Source organism: Zootoca vivipara, chromosome 4, assembly GCF_965207765.1.
Source record: "Zootoca vivipara chromosome 4, rZooViv2.hap1.1, whole genome shotgun sequence".
NCBI lineage: Eukaryota > Metazoa > Chordata > Lepidosauria > Squamata > Lacertidae > Zootoca > Zootoca vivipara.
This window is the reverse complement of record NC_142587.1, coordinates 46722369-46737694: the sequence shown is the minus strand read 5'-3', so window position 1 is coordinate 46737694 and position 15326 is coordinate 46722369.

The window sequence follows — 15326 nt, the reverse complement described above, 5'->3', positions numbered from 1 at the left end:
GTAGCTCTCATCGCTATACTTGTTTATCAATGAAGAGTACTTGTTTTCCATAACTCTGACCAAATTTGTTTCCCTCCTCTTAACCTTTTCGAATTTGTCTACAACCTTAAAGTGCAATGTCCAGAACTGAACACAGCACTCTAGATGAGGCATGAGTTAGTGCAGAATAAAGTGGAACTGTTACTTTCAGGGAAACAAATATTCTGTTAATGCAGCTAAAATTGCATTAACCCTTTTTTGCAGTCACATCACACAGCTGACTCACATTTTGCTTGTGGCAGACTACAATCCTGGGAATATGTTCATATGTACTGCTGCCAAACCAGATATCCCCATACAAGTGCATTCGGATCCCGCCCCCTCCTGTCAATGTCATTTTAAATTTTGTTTGTCTTTTGAGCTGTTAGGTATCCCTTCCAGTTTTGCTTCTTCTGGAATTTGATAAGGATTATCCTCTAGCCCTCCATCTATGTTATTGATATGAAATCTTGAAGAGATTTCCATGACAGAGCCCAGTAGCACCCCATTTGAAAACTTTCCTCTAGTCCATATGGAGTCATTTTCCTACCAGGTCACAATTAACCTACTTGTGGACTAAAATATAGTAGGGAAATTTGTCAAATGCTTTGCTAAGATCAAGATAAATTACATCCTCAGCATTCCCACAATCCACTAAGATTGTAACCCAGTCAAAGAAAGAGATCAGATTGGTCTGACAAGATTTATTCTAGACAATTCCATGTTGGCTTCTACTGATCACTTCAATGTTATCAAGATGCTAACAAACAGACTCCTGTATATTCTGTTCCACTATCATCCATGGTGTTGAAGACATATTGTTTGGTCCTTTTTGTGGGGGCCTCCTTCCTCCCCTACTCATTTAAGATAGCTCAGCATTTCCTGACAAAATCCTCATTAGTCTTGAGCTGCGATCCTTATCCCCTCACCAGTGATACTGCAATATAGTACCCTTTTTCACACAGTGGATTTTTGGACCTTTGGATAACAATGGAGTCAAATTTGTGCTAAGGGAGCATAAAGAGATGCCAGAGCAGCTGAATGAATGGTTTGCATCTGCCTTCACAATGCCCATCAGTAAACGGCCTCTTGTTCTGGGCCTACAAAGTAAGTAACCTTGCCGTGTATTGAATAACAACATAATAGTTGGGATCAGCATCTCTTTTCAGATGGCTGCTTTCCTCTCACATAGTTACAAGCTTCACCCATCATTCAATCAGATTATGCTTAGTTTTACTTCAGAAACTCAGCAGACCATAGAATTATGCAGAATAAAAATGTGCAAAACTCATTCCCAAGCTACCCTAGACCCATTGCTCATGTTTTGACCCCCACAAAGGACTTTCTGATACTGGATGCTGTTTGTATCATCACTCATGCCATGAAATGAATTAGTAACTTTCAATTGCATTGATTGTAGCCATTATTTAATATTCCCATGGGATTGTAGGGAGGGGTATACCTGAATTCTGGGTGCAACATTCAGGCAGCAAGTCTGGAGATGACCCCATTTTCCAGCCTCCAGACTCTATCTCAGTGTATCACATTAAAGAGAAAAAAGGTTACGATGTCATGTTGACTTTTCTGGTACAACTACCTCTCTATTTCAGGCAAACACCCACCCACCAAAATAAGACAGGACAGGCAGAGACAGTGCTGACTCAGAGAAACAAGATTTCATAGACCAGTTTTGCATGGGTTTATGGACATCTGATGAGAAACCTTCTTCCTCCTATTGCCTAATTTTAAATGTCCAGAGCAGCCAATACTCTGCACCAGAGTAGAATGAAGAATTTTAACAACCACAGATTTTATTTCTCATAAAAATATAGAACGTTTCCAATATGTTTTACTTTAGAACAATTTGCAGTGTGGTGTTAAGAGGATTGACCACTGTAGTAAAGGGTCAGCTCAGTCAGTAGAGTATGTGACTCTTAATCTCAGGGACATGGGTTTCAATCCCACTCTGGACAAAAGCTTCCTGAACTGTGGGGGTTGGACTAGATGACCCTTGTGGTCCCTTCCAAACTCTACAAAGAACCCTATGATTCTTTGAATTCAGATAGTTCCATTAGATTTTCTGCAATGCATTTCAGAAACACATGCAGCACTGAGACTTGCTTTCAAACTCCCTAGAGATTCGAAAGGTTTGATGTGCCTGGTAGTGACCTGTATGGTGGAAGTGGAATAAAATTATTCTCTGAATTGTTGAAATTTTGAAAGGAGAGAAAACAGAGAATGAGAAATTCCTTTAAAGCAAATAATATAGAACCTAAAAATTTGTTTTCCCAACAATATGGTTGATTTCCTGGCCATGAAACAGTTGCTTCAGGCAACAGATTCCAGACAGGTGCCATTTTCCTACCTGCAGTCTCCATCTCTTTTTTATTAAAAAAAATATTTTTTATTAAAGATTTCTTGAATTACAAAGGTGTGTGCAGTGTCTCTCATATTTTAACATGTATCATTTTTGCAAATCAGTTTCATTTGTTAAGACACTAAGAAGAAAGAGGGACAATGAGGTAGATAGGGGATGGGAGGGTGGATGGGAGTGAGAGTAGGTGACGATGTTTCTTTTTTGCTTGGCCAACCCAAATCTCTCTCGCCATCAAAAGAACACAAGCGAATAAAGGAGTACCAACACAAACAAAGCTGACATCAAGCCCTACATATATTAAGCAAAACAGTCTCCATCTCTTTTTATCACTTAACAAATCAATAGCCGGGGAGGATGTCGTCTTGAATTTTGCATCAGGTGTGACTACCTATCTCCAAGGCCAGCATTGAGAAATACTGATTCTGAGCCACTGCCAGGAAGCCTTGACTGGTTCATCTTTCCCAGCAGCATATTTTCGTCTTTTCAAAGTGATGGATTGCCACTGAGTAAGAAATGCAGAATGTAGGCCACAGTGTGAGGAAGCAAAGGTTCTTTCTCACAAAGTGTTTAGGCAAAAAAATCTCTGTGTGCGCCTGTGCTAAGTATTTATCAAAACGTCCTGAACCAAGGAGTCAGGCTGAAATAGACAAAACCTCATGCTAAACAATTGAATTGGAAATAGATAGAATAGATAGAATCACATGCTTCAAAACATGTATCTGTTACCACTTCACAAACCGATGTGGACCTACATGCATTGGGCAAACCAATCGAGATTGCCCAAAGTATACAAGGTCGCATTGGGATTGGGCTCTTTCATATAATATCTGGGTCCACATTATGGTTGCCAGAAGTCTCCAGGTTTGCCTGCCCCCTTCAGGTGGCAAGCTTAACTCTCCAGATGGGCAAGTGTGCTGTTGTTGTTGTTTGCAAACTGAATCAAATATGCACAGGACTACACTTCAAGAATCAATCTTATGTTTGTTTATTTGGGAGCAAGTCCAGCTGAATTCAATGGGATTCACAATAACAGGATTGAGCTTTATTCAAATTACAGTAATAAACAAGGTGTAAATATGTATGCACATTGTTTTGTCCAGCCCAGCCTCAGTGTTGATGAAATATATTCTAGTTTGTGCTGGTCAAAAGGATGACCTTAACACCTGCATATACCGGTATGTTATATAGACACTAATCATTCTGTGTGCTAGAGGAAACAACTGGAAGCAGATAGCAGATATATTTTCTAGTATATAATAAAAAATAAAGAGATGAGTCTGCTTTAGTACTTGTTATAAAGAAAAATGTGTAATGCTGAATTTGACGTTTCAGAATTTCTAAAAGGAACCATATCATCAGCTCTCCCTGGAGTGATTGCATACATGATGCAGCAATAAATCTATGTTTACCACTGAGTGTATATATCAAACAGAGAACCACAGCCAATCTGAGATGAGAGTGGAATACGATAAATAGGTTCAAACACTGGTTTCTTGCATTCAAACACTGGTTGTTATGTATATACTAAAATAATAATAATAATAATAATAATAATAATAATAATAATAGGTACATTCCTGCATAGATAGTGAGTAGAGAGGCCCCCAAAGGCTTTTCTATTCTTGAGACACACAATAAACAAACAAAAACAATACTTCCGAGTGCAGGCATGTGTTCACACTGAAGACAGTGGCAAAGCTTAGATTCCATTGATTTAAATTTGGATTCTGATTCTTTTTCCATCTGACACAGTGCATGGGAACTTTTTCAACCCAACAATCATGTTCCAAGGGCTACATGCCAGTGGGGTTAGATACAAAAGCAAATGGAGCAATGAAGGCACAAGCACTCAAGCAGAATGCAGAGCAGGGCCCATGTTAGAGTTGCTGCAATAGAACCCCTGATCTGGACCTTGTGTAGATTGGAAAATAATTTGCTCTCCACTACAAAAAGGAGTTTCTTAAAACAGATCCAAATAAACATTACAAGATACAAAGGAACGCATTGCTCTTAAACAAGCAAGCAATTAGGTCCTGTCTCCTTTTTAGTCCTTAATACAGTTCAATAAACTTTTCTCTCTCTGATCCTGGAGAGAGATCCTAAGCAATTTGCACCATCCTGCAACTTAGCCACTACTGCTACTGCTGCTGGCTCCATCGCTAACAAAGATCCTTGCTTCTCATTTCATCGCCTGCTGTGAGAGATCTGCAGCTCAGGTTTCCAAGATGAGCCATTGATTAGTCTAAAGACTGAAACAGAAACATGCAACCTTTTATGCCACATTTGACAGAGTGAAACATCCCATGCCTAATGCAAACTTTTATTTGCAAAATGTTTACCAACACGATGCATACAAATGTTACATTTTATGCATATTAAACTGATATATACCTGTAATAATAATAATACTTTATTACGGTCAAAGACCAGCTCGCATAACACAATAGGGACAGCATTCATAAAGATAAAATATACAATTAGAATAGATTGCAGCAGTAGCTCATGAGTTAAAATTGAAATATATACATACATCCGTACAACTGAGATTTGGGCTACCATAAAAATTGATACTAAGGCACCCCTCCCCAAGAGGGGACTTCAGCTTTTCCCTAGTAAGCTATTTTATTCTAAAGGATTATCTGTGCCTACAAATCTGGGCACAGAATCTGGCTACCAGCCAGGTTGTCTTGTGATCTTTGCCTAAGAGGAGAGAATTACGGTAAGTTTAGACTTGTCTGGAAGATCGGCGAGCCTCTTCAGCAAAGGGTCGATGGTTTCTCTACGAATCTCAGCATAAAAAGGACATCTAAAAATTACAAATGTTACATTTTATGCATATTAATCTGATATATACCTGAAGGAGCGTCTCCACCCCCACCATTCAGCCTGGACACTGAGGTCCAGCTCCGAGGGCCTTCTGGCAGTTCCCTCCCTGCATGAAGCGAGGTTACAGGGAACCAGACAGAGGGCCTTCTCAGTAGTGGCGTCCGCCCTGTGGAACGCCCTCCCATCAGATGTCAAGGAAATAAACAACTATCTGACTTTTAGAAGACAACCCTGTTTAGGGAAGTTTTTAATGTTTGATGTTTTGTCGTGTTTGTAATATTCTGTTGGGAGCTGCCCAGAGTGACTGGGGTATAAATAAGTTGTTGTTGTTGTTGTTGTTGTTGTTGTTGTTGAACAGGCTGCTGAGAGGTTTAGTCTGGGATGGAGGTGTGGCCGTGGGAGGGGCTCATTGGCCAGATAGAGAGTTTTGGAGGACTGCACTTGGCCCCCTCAGCCATGACGTTCCTGACCCCAGATCTATAGAATATTCTACAGCAGGAGGTTAACTTTAAGAAAACAGTGATCTGTATGCAGTAGCCTAACATGTGGAAATCTCTTATATCTCACTTGTTTTTTTGCTCCCATTTAATGGAAAGGATTCTGTACCAAGTGAAGCATTTTGTCTTAAGCTTGCATCTTAAGCAGCCTAGAAGCACCTCTGATGGGTGTATTCAAAGCAAGCATTATAAATAAAGGAGTGCAAATATATTATGTGCTGTACCAGGAATATGTTTTCCACACTCTAAAATGTCGCAAGCATCTTTTGGGTGGTAGCCCATTTATATAAATGCGACAGAAACTCTGTAGCAATCATAGTAAAGGTGTGACATTCTGCAACACTTGCAAGTCTGAGCTGAAGTCCTGGTTTAACGCTTGCAATACTGCAGTGGGGGACTGCATTGACCGGGGCCGGTTTCTAACACTGCTGTTTCACACAATCAAAGGTTCACATATGCCAGTGATGGCCAAAAACAGCTAGAGGGCCAAGTTTGGTCATCTCTGACATATGCGAAAGGTGCATGTAGTTAACAGCGACCATATAAATGTGCATTTTGACTTTGAAAGCATGCAGAGAGTGGGAAGCTGGTTGTATGGGGAATAAAATATGCTTTGATGCTTGAAACTGTTCATTGTGACTGACCCTAAGGACTGGCAGTCATAAACCTTTAGAATGTAAATTTTACATAGTACTTATTTAGTGTTCAAAGTATTTCATACAACCGAGCCTGAGACAGCAGTCTGACTAAGCCTTCCTAACTGAGTTCCTGATTGAGGGAGGATTTGAACCAGCTCAAAACTCAGATTTGGGACCACCAGATAGTAAGTTCCCCCATGTTTGATTTTGAAGTGCACTGATCCAAAAATAGTGGAAGCAATACTGCAAAGAAGAGATGCCACAGGGTGGGTGGTTGCAAGGTTTGCTTTTGCAACAGTCTTTTGCAGTCTACTAGAGACAGATATTTGCACATTTAAGACAACAGATGTTCCATAATCCCCCTGAATACTTCCTCCTGCATTTGTTGTCCAAAATGCAGTCGTAAGAATTAGCATTCTTCTTCTACTTAACAAGCCATTGCACATTTTAAAAACCTTTTTTCCAGATCACCTGATTCTAACCAAAGTAAGAGAGAAAACTATTAACATAGCTTATCTGTTTCCTTTGCTGAACCTGTGAATAGCTGCTATAACCACTTCATGGGCACCCACAAGATAAAAACACTTGGTGCCAGGTTAGTCTAGTACATAGTATTTGACTCGAAGCCAGGAGGTCTGAGTTCAAATTCCCACTCAGATGGGCATATTTTGGTCACTTACTATGTATTGGTAACCGACATACTATACAGGGTTTTTTTTGGGGGGGGGGGGAGACTTGCATTATTTCATGTTATATGGATATTCGTGGTACCTACTCTGTTTTGTCTGTTTTCTGCTGAGGCGAGGCAGTCTATAGCAAATCCCCACTGCATTATCAGTTTTTTTCTTTCCTTTAATTTTTACTCAGAAACTTGAAGTGCATGTTTGATCTTCTTGTACATAAAGATATTCATAATTGCACTGTCAGGTTTAACACTCTATTTGTAAGAATGGAAAGCATTTCATTCTTAGGGAAGCAAGATAACTGAGGGTTAAATTTTAAAATCATGACACTTGATCAGAGCAGGTGGAACTTGGGAGTGACAGTGTATAATGTAGGTGGGCAGACAGGTTCCTCCCTCACTGTGAAGCTGTGGGAAAAGCAGCTGGGTCCCCTGCAAAACCTGCTTTTATTAGGTTTCTATAACTCCCTTAATCAGAAACTAATGGAAAGCATTTGCTGGTGGTTTACTAAGAACTTAGAGTGGAAGGTCTCATCAGGAACAAGACAAGTGACAGGAGCTAAGACTACATGGCTCGAAAAAGGTCAGTATTTTCCTGGCATACCCTCAGGCGAAACACTTGTTTCATTCCAGTCTGCATTTTTTGTGGGTAGTGACTGTTGAAACCATTTTTAACCAGTTCATTTGTACTGCAGAAGTGTTCTGTCTCATTTAGAAGATAGTGAAGATCTAACAACTCCCGTTTTATGAAACACAAAGACCTCCGTGGTGATAGGTTGTGTTTTTCCCCCTAGAAATATAGGTGCCAGTTGTGACGGATTGGCCTGGTGGGCAAAAGAACTCCAGGGTGCAGAGAGTTAAACCCCAACCTCCTGGATAAATGACGCATTCCATTCCTGAGGGGCGGGACTGCCAGGAGTTTAAAAGGAATGGGAGTCAGTTAATTCGGTGGAGAGGGTTGTGGGAGCGAGGGAGAGTGTGGGTAGGCGTAGGAGATCTTAAAGTGTTCTGAGGAGTTTAATTGAATTATATTATCTAGCCATTGTTAATTGAAACTAAGAATATGATCTAAGAGCCTGTACACATGAAACCATTACGCTTTTAAAAGTCATCTAGTCTAAATAAAGCTTTCTTAAATGTTAGTGGATGTGCTTAATTATTCCAGCTGGGTATCTAAACTCACAGAAGTGGTGGCTCAATAGAGGACAAAACTTACCTCGGGAATTGAGGCAACGGTTTGTGTCTTAGAGATACACTGAGGAGGCTTAGGAGGATAACCTGGGATGCTACAAAGTTGCCAGAGTGGAAAGGGCAAACTTTTGCAGTGGGGAATCAAACTGAGTGAGACCCTTTACTGTAGGCAGGAGGTTATTCTGTCAAACAGCCTAGAGTTTCTCATGATACCAGGCCACGTAAGCTGGAAGACTCTCTTTACTAAGAAACCCAAGTAACAGGGGTTTATTTTAAGGCAGCAGGAGAAGTGGGGGGGGGGTGGTTTCACCCCTGGATTCCTGTGTCACATTTTTAGTAATAGAGAGGGAGGACATTTTGTCACATATTAAGAAGGATCCCTGAAAGTTTAGTGACGCCGCCGGGACTGGGTTTGTCGCATATTAGTTGGTGGCAAAGTCCCTGGTTTCGTTACACCAGTACTCACCATTAGGGACACGGGTGGCGCCTAGGGCTTGCCAATCAGGAGGTCAGCGGTTCGAATCCCCGTGACGGGGTGAGCTCTTATTGGTCGGTCCCTGCTCCTGCCAACCTAGCAGTTTGAAAGGACACCATTGCAAGTAGATAAACAGGTACCACTCTGGCGGGAAGGTAAACGGCATTTTCGTGCGCTGCTCTGTTTTGCCAGAAGCAGCTTAGTCATGCTGGCCACATGACCCGGAAGCTGTCTGCGGACAAATGCCGGCTCCCTCGGCCAGTAAAGCAAGATGAGCGCCGTAACCAGAAAGTTATTTGCGACTGGACCTAATGGTCAGGGGTCCCTTTTTTACCTTTACCTTTTACTCACCATTAAGTTGTGACAGTAAGTGCCACACTTTTTAACAGCAACAAAAAGAGGTGCCGATACTGCGTGCCCTTGAGTACCCCCTGGAGAAAAAACACTGGATGTGTTATATCCATGATTCCTTTTTTTTTTTTTTTTAAATATTTTTATTAATTTTCCAATTAAAACCAATTATATCACATTCAATATTTCAAATTATACACATATATATATCAATCAGACCGAATGTTATGCCAAATCATCTAAAGAATTTTTTATTTGGGTTCCCATGCTTCAAGAAATTGGGAATTCCTCGCAACTGTCCACTGCCGTCTTTTTTCTAAAGTTCAAATCGTCCTTCAAGTTCATAATAATCCAGATCTTCCCCTTACAGTCACATAGATGTTTTCCACTTTCACGATTGTTTCCCAGCTGCTGATATAAATATCAAACAAAGTCTCACAGATGTTCTTTCTCCTGTGTGAGTTAATCAGTCCAGCCTCCCCATAAATCTTCTTAATGGAGCTCCTGTTGCGTTGAAGCAATTCGAAGTAGCGCCATCTTAAAAAGCTCAAATCACTTTCGCTTTCCTCTCATGGCCATGAAAATTTACGATCATTATAGAATTTACAGCTTTTCCAGGCAGGAGACCCAAACATCAAACCATAGACTCTTGGTAAATTAATGGATCTCCTTGCCCTATAGCTGAACTTAGCTTCAGGTCGCTGCTCCAATTTAAAGTGCGTCACAGCTCATAAATCCTCCAAACGCATTCAGAACTCCTTCCGTCCGACTAGGGGGGGGCTTTTCTCATCGGCAACTCCACATCTTTAAAAAAATATGCTCAGTAACAACAGTTATAAGGTTCAACTCACACAGTCTTTTGCTTCTCTTTCACTCCAAACAAGCCAGGACATCGCGTCCGGGAAGGTACGAGGCAACAATATGAAGAAAAAAAATAAAATAAAAACTCACTCCCCTTATCGCTCCGTCCCCATCAATCCTTCTTCCAGATGCAGTACAATCTTTGACTCCTCTCACTCGGCAGCATAAATTTCTCAGCAGTAAACAGCGCTTCTTTCCCTCCTTCTGAAGTATGTCCATAGATTTAAGCCTAATTATCTTCTTTAACCATGGAAATCCCCGCCATGCAGATTAGCGTCCGGGAGTCCTGGCCCTTGTAAGTGCTCAGCCCAAGCTCCCCCCACTCCAAAAACAGTCGGAGTGGGTCTGGGGGCATCGCGGGCCAGCGGCCCCTCTCCGTAACCCCCGGAGAGGGTAGGGGGTTGCCATTTACTCCCCTAGCAACCGCCAAATTCCTTACAAAGGTCAGAGAGATGGAAAACAGGTCCGCCATTCCTGCAGGCGGAAACCGGAACCTTGTTATATCCATGATTCCAGGCAATAAAAGAATGGACAGTGCTAATTTGTCTCTGAACAGCTATTTATTAACTATACCTATATTTTCTTTCAGACGGAAGAAATAATATCTAGAACAGGCCAAGAGTCAAGCCATCTAGTTTAATATTCTGTTTCCATTAGTAGCTGGCCAGATAAGACTGTAATAATTATTAATGACTGGCAATATTATTACATCTACAGATTATATAGATAAAATTTATCTAGGGCATTGGGGAATGTTATGAAGTCCACATGATACAGTACCTTAGCTTGCCAGAAATAAGTGTCTTTTTTCAAAGTAGTGTGGCTGTATCTTAGGGAATGTTCCTTATGTTGAAAGAAATGAGAGTTGTGAAAAGATGCCAAGTATCAGAGGCCTTGACTACAAGGGCTTTTTCCTGGGGTAGGTGTAGCTCAGGTTCATAGTGTGGTACAATATTCAAGTGGCAGTCCATTGCCATTATTTTGCTGCCACCATGTGTGTGTGGTGCAGGAGGGAGAATAGAGGGAGAGGGAGACTGTTGACAATTATCTTGCTTTTTGAAATATCTTGCAAACCCGTTTCAAAGCAAAAAAAAGATTAATTTTAGGGTGTATAAATATATGTATGCATACAAACCTCCAAGAGGACACAATGATCTTGGAAAGTAGTGCTAGAAAGGAAACTTCTAGGGAGTGAGGCACATTCCAGACTTGTCTTTATATGAGTGGCTGTGGATGACATTCCTGGCTGTGAGAAGGGAAATTGACTTTGATCTTGTGAAATAGTCTTGAAATAGAAATCTCATATCGAGTCTATCACTTAAAGTGAGGTTGGTAGTAAATCTTGCATCTGGAACTCAGCCTTAAATGAGGCTGCCAAGACCATGTACATTAATCAGAGACTGCAAATCCTTACCCCATACCAGCAGCATACTTCATGCAGCACTAAGCTAACTTTGGAGTGGGGCCACCATTGAGTCTGGGGTGACATCAACAATTGCCCCATGGCTATCTCACTGAGACTGTCTCTAGATTTCGCAGGCTCTGCAACAAGCTCATTCTAATTTGGCTGCAGATGTCAGACTTCATTGGGTATGTGACATCATCATTATGCCAAATGAGACAGAAGCCAATGCTTCTGGATCACTCTCTGGTGTCTTGTGTGTAAAAAGGGCAAGATGTCAGTCAGGAACAGGATGCTGCTGCTAGGAAGCGAGGTAAAAAAATGTCCCTGTTCACAGTCCTTCCACTCACACGGAGGAATATTTAATTGTAGCCTGCAAACAGAGGGGCACAGTTGGGAATTGTTCTCAACTCAGTCCTACTCTGAAGCGGCTACTGGCATGCTTTCAGGCATAAATCAAGAAAGTACCAAATGGCATAGTCCCTAAAAGCTAAAAGACAGCTTTTTCTGCCATGGATTTGGAGAACTATGGGAAACCTTCTCTGGAACATGATCCTATGTGTCTTAAAGGGACAGAAGGAAATGTTTGTTCTCAATTATAGCGCCGATGTTATTGTTATTTGAAACACTTTGAGCTTTAGCCAAATGAGGCTCCTGGAGTGGGTTATGAAGGATTGCCCTTAGGCTTAGAATCTAAGACATGACACAAAAGAAAAAGCAACAGGGAGGGATGAGGAAAAAGTAAACTCAGGCACAGGTTCTTATAACCATCAGTTGGAATGAAAAAAGTTCAAGGTGCAAAGTTGCTAGTCACATAAGAGAGAGCCCTGCTTCCCTTCTCTCTCTCTATTAGATGTTGATGGAACAACTGCTATCTGGAGAGTTTTTTTCAAATATATTTATTAAAATTTTCAACTTAAAACTACAAATCATCATATCATATCATAATACAATGAAAAAATTCATCAAAAAACATTTTTTAAAAGAAAAAAATAGAAAAACACAAAAACCAATCTCACTTTAATAACTTTGTCATAACTTCAACTTCCCCGTTCCTCCCTTCCCGAGTCTATTTATACCCCACCTTGGCAAATTTCACAATTAAACAAAGCTATCTGGAGAGTTAATACGGGGAGGACCCTGATGAAGCTCCCTTCATATCAAAGCTGATAATAAGCTTCCCTTCTCTCTCTCTCCTCCAGAGCCAGCAGTTATGGCTGGGGATGTTGCTATTTGTTGTTGATAGTTTTAAGGGGGGTGTTGTTTTATTGATCCATTTTGTAAGTATTTCTCCCAGGGATACTAGCTTTACATGCATGGAGACTTTGAGTGGTGCATTCAAATGTGCTTTTGTGTCCCCTGCATCATGATGTGATATAATCCAATCAAAACTATATCATGGTCCCCCCTCCCCCGGAATATTCAAATACACTCAAGGAATGCATATGAGTAAAAACTTGAAAGTATACCAACGCTTTTAGTTTTGTGGGACTTTTTGCAACATACTCCAAGCTAAGTATTTCCTAACAGGAAAAAGATTCAGATAATTCATATCAAGTTGCCCAGATTTCGAGAATGGTAATTGCTACCTGGAACATTATTTCTCCCTATGTGACCCCAATATGTCCTCTATCCAAGAGGATATTTCCTATTTTATGACAGCATTAAGGTGGATTCTTTAAGAATGACACATTTTATGAAGTTTATAAAGTACTCTAACAAGGCCTGCCTTTAGAATCACAATTTCTACTAAAATTTTGATTGTATCCCCACCCCCAGTATAGCTAACAGCAGCTTTGGGTGCAAATTAGATTGGGAAAACAGCACAGGGCAAAGGATCAATCATGCATTGGGGACTGTCTCTGGTTTAGGCTGGAGTCCACCAGAGAGGCTTTTAAGTTTTTTTTTTAAAAAATAGTGGAAGGTCGGATCACAGGTCTACCATTTTAATGGTACCACTGTCCATTTTAATTGAAATGAGAAACAATGTGCAATTACTCCACTCATCAATGGGCTCCACAGCAAAGTTATGCACACTACTGCGTGCAAATAAATCATCACAGGTCCACCACATTAAGACACGGCAATATGCTGTCATTTCGTTTTAAGATTTGTATCTTAACTTTTGCCTGACGCCTTAAGTGCAGCAATTCCATTATAAAACCTTAATATTAAAATATAAAACAAATGGTCTCCACAAGGAAAGATAGGAGAGAAGGAGTTGGGGTCAAAAATGTATAATTCTAAAATACTGCAAGGTGGGGAAGGCAAGGTCAGTTCAGCTGATTTCGGAGCAACTGTATGACCTGGTCTTTGTGTGCCTGCCTTGGCACTACTGCACTAGGTCTGACATATTTAAACCACAATTTTGTCACTCCATTTGCTTTCTACCTAGAGCAAACGTCACTCACCACTTAACAAGCCACCCATTTTGCCCACACCTGTTAGGGCATGTGTGAATAAGACACCCAGATTTGGTCTAGGTGCATCCTCTCTACCACACCCCTTAAGATAACTGGTGCTGTTCTCAAATTCTGCAGATTACATTTTGGGGAGTAGAGCTCCTCGGGTATGGCAATTATCTGTTGCAATCAGAGTTCTCAGGACTGGAGCAAACGTGTATCTGGGAGTGGGTGGGTGTCAAGATATTATGTAGATATGAACGAAGCAAACCTGAAATTCTTGGCTGATTGAGTCTACTGTATGATCTGTTGTCACCACTGATCACACAAACATAGGAAGCTGCATTCTGTCAGGCAAAACTAGCTGTCTCTCTATCTCCAGAAGCCTTCAACCATCCTGGCTATTTATAGGTCCAAGAGGCTCTCAAAGCAATTTACAAGAGGTTCACATTCAAAAAAGATTTGCACATATAATCAGATATAACATGACACCAGGCTTATTAAGGCAGCCTTTCTTGGTCTTCTCTGCTGTTGCCAAACCCAAGTCTTCCTTTGAGAGTTGTTCCCAGGTAGTAGTTTCTACTAAGGCAAGGGAGTGAGGCTGAGCAGCTGATGAAGTCGGGTCTTCCCCCTTCCATACACTTGTATTGTGGCAGTACTACTGTTGCCACCCAGCTTAGTCAGGCTGCAACCCCATAGCAGGTCCTGACTTAATAGCCAGTCTACTACTGACTTCAGGTCAGGTGCATATTCCATTATCTGCTACCTGATCCTTTTCACTGGATGTGCCAGGGATTGAACTTGGGATCGTCTACATGCAAAGCAGGATCCCTCCCATTTATGATGGAAGTCTATCTTGTTAATGACTGCTGCATTCCTCATCCACTGCATTACCAATAGATATCAACATTGCACTGGCTCAAATCATTCTACTGAAAATGAAAATTGTCCTTTTTAAGCAACATCCTAGGTTTGATCTTACAACCGCTAAAATTGAGCTTAGCCTGCATGCAGCCACCCACTTATCTTTACTGCTTGTTAAACTAACCAAGTTAATACATAAAATGCAGTCTCTTAGCATTGACCTAAAGGCTGCATACTACAAAATCTGTTAGTCTAGCTCTAAATCAGATTACAGTACTACAAATATCTTATTTCATACTTTATAGTGATCTTTACTACACACTTTGGGAATTGGTTGGAGGCAGCAACAGCTCTTAACACAACTTCAATTTTTATTAAACCATCCTATCTTCTACTGTTGAAAACAGATTCCAAGTAACAACTTACACTGTTTTTAAAGAGTTTGAGGTTCAAACTTTGCCAAGATTTGCAAAAGAAAGTTTCCACTTGTAAGTCAGTAATGATTGAAAAAAACCTTTACCTTTATGCTCTGGGTATATGAATCCTCCAAAAGAGTGAATGGTTGGTAGAATGGCAAACACAATTCAATGTAAGAGAGTATAAAGTGATGTCTATGCACAAACCCCATTTCACATATACTCTCATGGGATCAAAACTGGTGGTGACTGACCAGGAAAAAGACCCTGCAGTCATAGTGAAGATGTTGACCAAGGATGCAGCAATAGAGAACAAGGCAGATTCT